Here is an 8,051-nt window from a genome sequence, read left to right as displayed (position 1 = left end):
ACTGATTTTCCCATTTATCTCTGTGACAATTTCACTCCATTAAAATTTCTCTTGGAGAAAAGACATAGCTCAAGTGGGTGAGCTCCTGCTATCCTCAGCCCCTGCCATGGCCCACTGTGTGGACAGGAGGAGAGTGTAAACTACAGTGTAAACCACTATCCATGTGGTGCATCAGTGCTCAAAAATGTATTCGCCAAATGCAATGATGTGCCACAATGATAAAAGAGGTTGTTGATGTGGGAGGAATTGGGAGAGAGGGGTGGGCGGTATATGGGAACCTCATATTTTTTAAATGTAACATTAAAAAAATAAAGAGGAAAAAAAAGTCGATGAAATGCCAAAAAAAGGAGGTCTCTTAACAATATGTCTTAATTATTATGATTAATTTAGAAAATCAAACAAATAGGAGGAATGTTATTGAATTACTGGGAACAAATCACTCCTAGTTCTCTGTCCATAAAACTGATTTCCTTCTATTTGTTGCAAGCGAAATTTGTAATTCAGCGTCCTATGTTGGAAAAGTTCAGTCTGCCTATATTGGTGGAAGAATGAGAAATTAATCCAGGAGTGATGATTCTGCCCAATTTGCATGACTTCCCTTACCATGTTCATCTGAATATCATCTCTCCATCCTTTGGGTCATGTCTTAGATATCATCTTCTCAGAAAATTTTAACCTCTCTTCTCCCAATATAGCCAACTCGACTGATTTTCTCTGTAAAATGGAAACACAGGTTTTTGAACCTTTCTATTCACAATGCAGATCTCAACAAATGGGCATATATATGCTTTACTGTAAATACTTAAAAATCACCTCTATCACCAGCTTGATTATCAAGTCACCTTTATAACTATCAATATAATATTTTAAATATTTAAATATATTTTACATCGCATGTGATATAATGAAATAAACTTTGAGTACTACGTGTGAGACTTCTTCAAAACAGAAACCTATAAAGGTGATGAGTTATCACTGTACCCATGAGACCTCTAGATGTGTATACATAATCAGAGACCATGCCTCTGAATCTATTCTACAATCTTTGACCCTATGTCCTCTTCAAATAGGTGATTTTTCCTGTATTAAAGTCCATCATTCAATTTACATGGAAAGAAATCATGATAAAAATACAGGTTTGAGTTGATGAGAGTTTTTTTGTTTCTGTGAGTATTTGCATAAAACATTTATATCTTAAAAAATTATAACCAACTCTGTTCTTTAATGCTTTAAAGAAGGAAATGCACCCCAAGATGGCCAGAGAAATTATTAAATGTAACGGGAGATCAAAACCAAAGAGAGTTGATCTCCTCCTAGGAGGAAGCAGTCCAATAGGATAAAATAAGTATACAGAGGGAAGTGGATTTGGCCCAATGGATAGGGCAGCTGCCTACCACATCGGAAGTCCATGGTTCGAACCCTGGGCCTCCTTGACCTGTGTGGAGCTGGCCCATGCGCAGTGCTGATGTTGCGCAGGGAGTGCTGTGCCACGAAGGGATGTCCCCCAAGTAGGGGAGCCCCATGCGCAAGGAATGCACCCCATAAGGAGAGCCGCCCAGTGCAAAAGAAAGTTCTGCCTGCCCAGGGGTGGTGGCCACACACAAGGAGAGCTGATGCAGCAAGATGATGCAACAAGAACAGAAACAGGTTCCTGATGCCGCTGACAACAATACAACAATGGAAGCTGATGAAAAGGACACACAGGGAATAGACACAGAGAGCAGACAACTGGGGGGGGGGGGGGGTGGGGAAGGAAGGGGAGAGAAATAAATAAAAAAGAAAAAGAAATAAAAAATATGTATATGGACTGCCAAATAATTCTCCCATGAGTCAAAACTGGCAAATTTGCATTCTTTTTTTCTCCCCTCGTTTCAGAAAACTGGGTGGGAGGGGTTAGAGATAAAAGGCTATTTTATCAATAACGCCCCTGAGAATCTAGACCCTAAATCAACAAAAACTGTAAATATGTCCCCAGCACCACCTCACGTCTGCATTAATAGTCTCAGTGATGCAAAAACAAAATTGTGTCTTCTTGAGGGCTCATGACCGCCTCAATCCCCTTGTCATTCCTAAGGGAAGAGATTCCAAATTTATTCATTACCCAAGGAATAAGCTGGATCACTGAAATTGAAATGCTTCCCTGATAATGAATGGGTGAGTCACAGATTCTTCTCGAGTTGTGGGGGATGTGGTTTGAGTCTAGGGATCTCTTTTTTTGGTGTTGACAACATGGAAAGAAAGTTAAGGAAAGTTGAACGACAAATTTATACCAAGTGGAAATCGCTGACTATGGAGGGAGATTCTGAATACAATAAACTATTTTCATTTTCCCATCTGTCTCCTCTTGTGTTGGTTCTCACTTATGAAAATATTTGTTGAATCTTATTACACCATTTGTTCTTTCAGTCATTCAACAAACGTGTATCTAGCAATTAATAAAGTACATTACTAAATTAAGTTCTGGGAGTGAACAAATGGTAAGACATTGTTCCTTCCCTCAAAGACTCACAGTTTAACAGGGAAAGAGATATGGAAAGGAAGAAATGCAATATCTTTAGGTGGCACAGCAATCCTAGTGAAGTGTTTCATAAAACTGATGGCTCTTCCTGGAGAGGTTGGTGAAGACTCCCCAGGTACTCTTATCATTGCATTGAAACTTAAAAGAAGATTTGAAGTCCTTTTCCATGGATATTGGGCAAGAGGAAGCAAGAGCGTTTATTGGCTGTAAATTAAACATACGTTTTGCTTAGGAAATCACAGATTTCTTAATATATGACCAACAATGGTGGCCAGGGGATGAAAAGCGATACATCAGCTTAGACAGGTAAACAGCAGCCAGATAATAGAGAATTTACATTTAGGATACAGGATTGATATTTATTCTGAAGGTAGTAGAAATTCATTGAACGATTTATTGCAGGTGAAGGCTATAATCAGACTAGATCTATGGAAAGGTTCATCGGGGTGAATTTTGTCTAAGCATTGCAAAGATGCAGAGGTGTGTAAGTAGCACAGTAGAGGAGGTTAATTGTATAAGAATGTCCTTCTTTTAAAAAGTACAAGAATGTGATTATATACAGGATAGTTACAACTAGTGCAACTTACGGACAATAGTTATGAGTAATATTGCAATATTTTTGCATCAAGGGCAAAGAAGATATGTTATTAAATCTAAAGGACATTTATAGGGGAGTATAAGGTGGTATGAATTTTTTTCCTTTTGGAGTAATGAAAACATTCTAAAATTGGCTGAGGTGATGGCTTCACATCTCTGATGAAATGGAGAGCCACTATGCGTATATTTTGATGGATTGTACAAAGTAGGGGACTGTATAACACAGGAATCTAGTAGTGAATGATGGACTGTGGTTAACAGAACAAATATGAGAAAGTCTCTCATGAAATATAACATGTATATAATACCAGTACAAGGAGTTAGTAATTGAGTTGTGTGGGTTGGGGGAAAAACACACCAATGTAAGATATGGGCTATAGGTATTATTGGTAGTAATGTTCTTTCATGATTTGTAACAATTGTTTCACAATTATATGTGAGCCCTGTATGTTGATCTACATATCTGTTTTGTAAATTCACAAATTTTATTATACATTTACTGTTTATGTTCATGTATAAAAGATGAACTTCAATTTAAAGCATTAAAAAGAAGTGGGAATGGAGAGTTTAGGAATAAATCTGTGAGGGATTGAACCATAATTTACCAAAAAATCACTGATTATAATTAGACACAATTCTGGTAATTTCATATTTGCTAACTCATTTAATATTTGATAACTCTATGTAATTGGTATCCATATTTTGAATTTACAGTTCAGTAATGTGACTCAGAGAAATGCTATCACTTGTCCAAGGCTTGTATTGGAGTCTGGAGTCATGCTTAGAGCTTGTTGTTTCCAAAGTATTTGCATTTCACTAACATATTTCATTCATAATAAACTGTACATTGAACAGTATTATTATACATAAAAATTGTGACGCTATTACAGAGAATTTCTCACTTTATGAACATCTCTCAGTCAGTATACTCAATTAAAGTAGGGGTTCATTTCCCTTTAAACCTCTCTTGTCTGTGGCAGTTTCTCAAATTTTCTTTGTATTTGACCTTTATAATTTTGAGGAGATTGGTAGGGTAATTTGTTAAATGTCTATCTGATGTGGTTTGTCTAATGTGTCTCTCAGGAAATATGTAGAGGTTAATGATTTGGGGAGGAAGAACACAGAGTTGAAGTGATATTTTCATTGTATCATATCAGGGATGTGCATATGTGTATCTGTGTAGATATATACATACATACATATATATATATACACATATATATATATACACATATATGTGATGTGACCTATCACTGCTTATGCTAACTATGCCTGGCTGAGATAGTGTTTGTTAGTTTTATCCATTATAAAGTTCCACTTTCTCCCCATCTTTCATGCTGTCCTCTATGTTAATAAGTCATTATATGCAGTGGAAATTTCATGAGTGGGGAGTTTATGAACTGACTCCTTGAGAGTAGAATATCTACGTAAAATATTAGAATTATCAGAGGTGTCATTAATTCATTCACTCATTCATTCATTCATTTCTCCAATCATTCATTTATATCACTATGATTCATGCACACTTATTTTATACTTTGTTATGATCTAATACTAATTATTTATTTGTTGTTAAATTCTTCCAACTCTGGCTCTTAGGGGTCCCTGAAAGAAATTGCCGAACTGCCTTCAAATGTGCCTTATATTCTACCATGGAACTATAGTGATTAGTAATGGGAGAAATCGTAGTGTTGATGTGGAGAAAGTGGCCACTGTAGCTGCTGAGGGTAGTGAGAGTGAAGAAAAGATATGATGTGGGGGCATTTTCAGGACTTGGAGTAGTCCTGGGTGGTACTGCAGGGACTGATGCTGGACATTGTATGCCCGGCCATGGCCCACTGAGTGGACTGGGGGAGAGTGTAAACTACAATGTAAACGTTATCTATGTGGGGCAGCAGTGCTCCAAAATGGATTCAACAAATACAATGAATGTTCTACGAAGATGTAAGAGGTTTTTGATGTGGGAAGAGTGGAGTGAGTGGGGTGGGGAGTATGGGTACCTCATATTTTTTTAATGTCACATTTTTTTAAAAAATAAAGAAGGCAAAAAAAAGTGCCTGTGCTATTTTGTATTCCCAAAGCAAAATGAGAATTTATATTGCTCCACATTCTCTCTGGTAATTGGTTTTGGCAGTTTTACATTTATATTTTAGTCATTCTAATAGGTGCGTAGTGATAGTACAATGTTGTAATTTGCAATTCAAGAATGATGGTTTGTGTTAAAAACTTTCCACGTACTTGTTTTATGTGAAATACTTCTTTAGTGAGATTCTGTTCATATATTTCACCCATTTTTAATTGGATTCTTTGTTTCTTACTGTTGAATTTTAATGTTTTTGTATATTTTGGATACAATTTCTTTATCAGGTAACTGTTTGGCAAGCATTTTTTTCCCATTTTGGCAATTTGCCTTTCAGTTCCCTTAAAAGTGTCTTTTGCTGAGTTGATGATTTTAATAAATCTAACTTACTTTATTTTTTTCTTTAGTGGATCATGCCTCATTCTTTTTGTATGAACTTAAAAACCGTTTGCCAATCAAAAGCCCTTTAAATGTTCTCCGGCTTTTTTTTAAGAAAATTTTTAGTTTTCCATTTTCCATGTAAGAGAATGATGTGTTTTGAGGGAAAGTTTTGTGAATTGGTTTAGGTATGTATAGCTTCATTTTTTTTTTTATACATATGAAGTCTATTATTCTAGCACAACTTGTTGAAAACACTGACTTTTCTCCGTTGAAAGACCTTGCTCCTATCTCAGAGATTAGTTGGCTTTATTTTTGTGTGGATATTTTTGGGTTCACTCCTCTGTTTAATCATTCTATGTGTCTACTCTATCACCAATAAAATGTTGTCTTGGTTGTGTAGGCTTACAGCTTATCTTTTTTGAATAATAATAAACTTCACTTTTAAGGAAATTTTAGACTTACAGAAAAATTACACCCAAAGCATAGGAAGTTCCCATATACCCCCCCACATGGTTTCCCCTAGTATTACCATCTTACATTACTGTGTACATTTTTTACAATTGGTGAACCAATATTGAAACACTGATATTATCCAAAGTCTAAATTTTACATTGTGTGATCCTCCAATGTTGATAATGTTCAGTATTATGTTGGCTACTCTATGTCTTTTGCCTTTGCATAAAATTTTAGAATAATTTTGTCAATATCTACAAAATAGCTTAATGAGACTTGTGTTTCAGTTGAGTATATAGATCAAGTTGGAAAGGCTGACATCTAAACAATATAAAAATTGCTAGCCCATACATTGGTGGGATATAACGTTATTGACTAGAGCACGGTGCTTGGTACAGTGCCCATTGAATATTTTAGAGATTCTATTCATATCCAATATTACTATTACAGCAGCTTTCCCCCATAACCTTCAGAGCAGGCATTTAATGTATTTGTAATACAGTTCGATTGTTTTTGAACACTCTATAAACCTTGCAAATGAATTTTTACTTCCATATATCAGTGCTCCCTCTTTGTGTTGTCAAGTTCAATGAGCTTTGGGAAATGCTTACTGTTGCGTGTCTACAATTACAGTAAAATACAGAATAGTTTCACTGTTCTAAAAATTCCCGGCACCTGACCTATTCAGTCCACCTGCACTTTCCCTAGTCCCCTGGCAACTGGTGATCATTCCATTGTCCCTGTGGTTTTGTTTTGCATCATCCTGAAGGTCAAAAAATATTTTGGCATCTGATAAGTGTAGTGTTTTAGACTGGATTCCTTAGCAGAATTCATTAGATATTTAGCCTCGTCTTTTGTAGGATCTTTTTGCATATGCTCATTTGTCTTCCGTATATCTTTTTGGTTAGGATTCTGTTCAGATTTTTGCTTGTTTTTACATTGGGCATTTGCCTTTTTACTGTTGGGTGCTAAGTGATCTTTGTGTTTTTTTAAAACAGATAATTTATTGGCTATGGGTTTTGCAAATATTTTCCCCAAGTCTTGGACTGTCTTTACAATCTCTTTCACAGAGCATATGTTTTTATGTTTAATAATGTAAAGCTTATAAATTTTCATCTGCAATGGATCATGATTTGGGTGCTATATCTAAACACTCGTTGCCAAACCACTGACCTTTTGATGCTGGGCTTCTGGGTGTTATTCCACTCACTGGGATCCTTTTCTCCTACTCTAAGATTGTATCCTCCATTTTGAGAAATTCACCATCTGTGAAGAAGTATAAAGCATTTTGTACATGTGGGTCTCATCTATCAGTTGAAACCTTGTTTTATGGATCATGTCTTGGAACTTATGTTAGCTCTTCTGCTGCTATGCAAAACTCAAGGAGTAATGCAATAGTCTCGGTGATGTATACTGTGGACACTACCATGCTGAACCCCTGTATTTACAGTCTCAGAAACAAGGACATAAAGCAGGCCTTAAAAAACCTCACCACCTGAGATACTTCTCTCTATAAAACCATGTTTTGTATCAGGTTTAGAAATTTTCTCATGATTAACAGAAGTTGAACCTGAGAGATCTAAATCTAGAAACTTTATTAGTACATAGAAAGATAGTCAGCTACATGCCTAATTTATAGAAATGAATTTAATTTTTGTACATCAAAACCCCAGTTTTTAAAGAAATTTATTAATTTCTTTAAAATCACTTGACCTCTCTGATTGTATTCTTTATTGAAGACAGAATCTTCTGTCTTTTGTAGTAAAATGTTTACTACAAGTAATTGGTTGGTATTTCTTTTCTCTCTTTTTTGGGTAATGAAAATTCTGTAATATTGAATAATGTGATGAATACACAACTCTGCAATTATTCTAAATTCCATTCATGGTAAATATTTTAAATGGGTTCTATGGTTTATGATTATCTTTCAATAAAACTGATTCCAAATGCAATATAGGTATATTTTTTCCACTGCCAGCTATGTTTTTTTCAAGGTTTAATACCAAATATTAGTAAATAATA

The sequence above is a fragment of the Dasypus novemcinctus genome, chromosome 30 (genome assembly GCF_030445035.2).
Source record: "Dasypus novemcinctus isolate mDasNov1 chromosome 30, mDasNov1.1.hap2, whole genome shotgun sequence".
Taxonomy (NCBI): Eukaryota; Metazoa; Chordata; class Mammalia; order Cingulata; family Dasypodidae; genus Dasypus; species Dasypus novemcinctus.
This window is presented reverse-complemented; position numbering follows the sequence as displayed.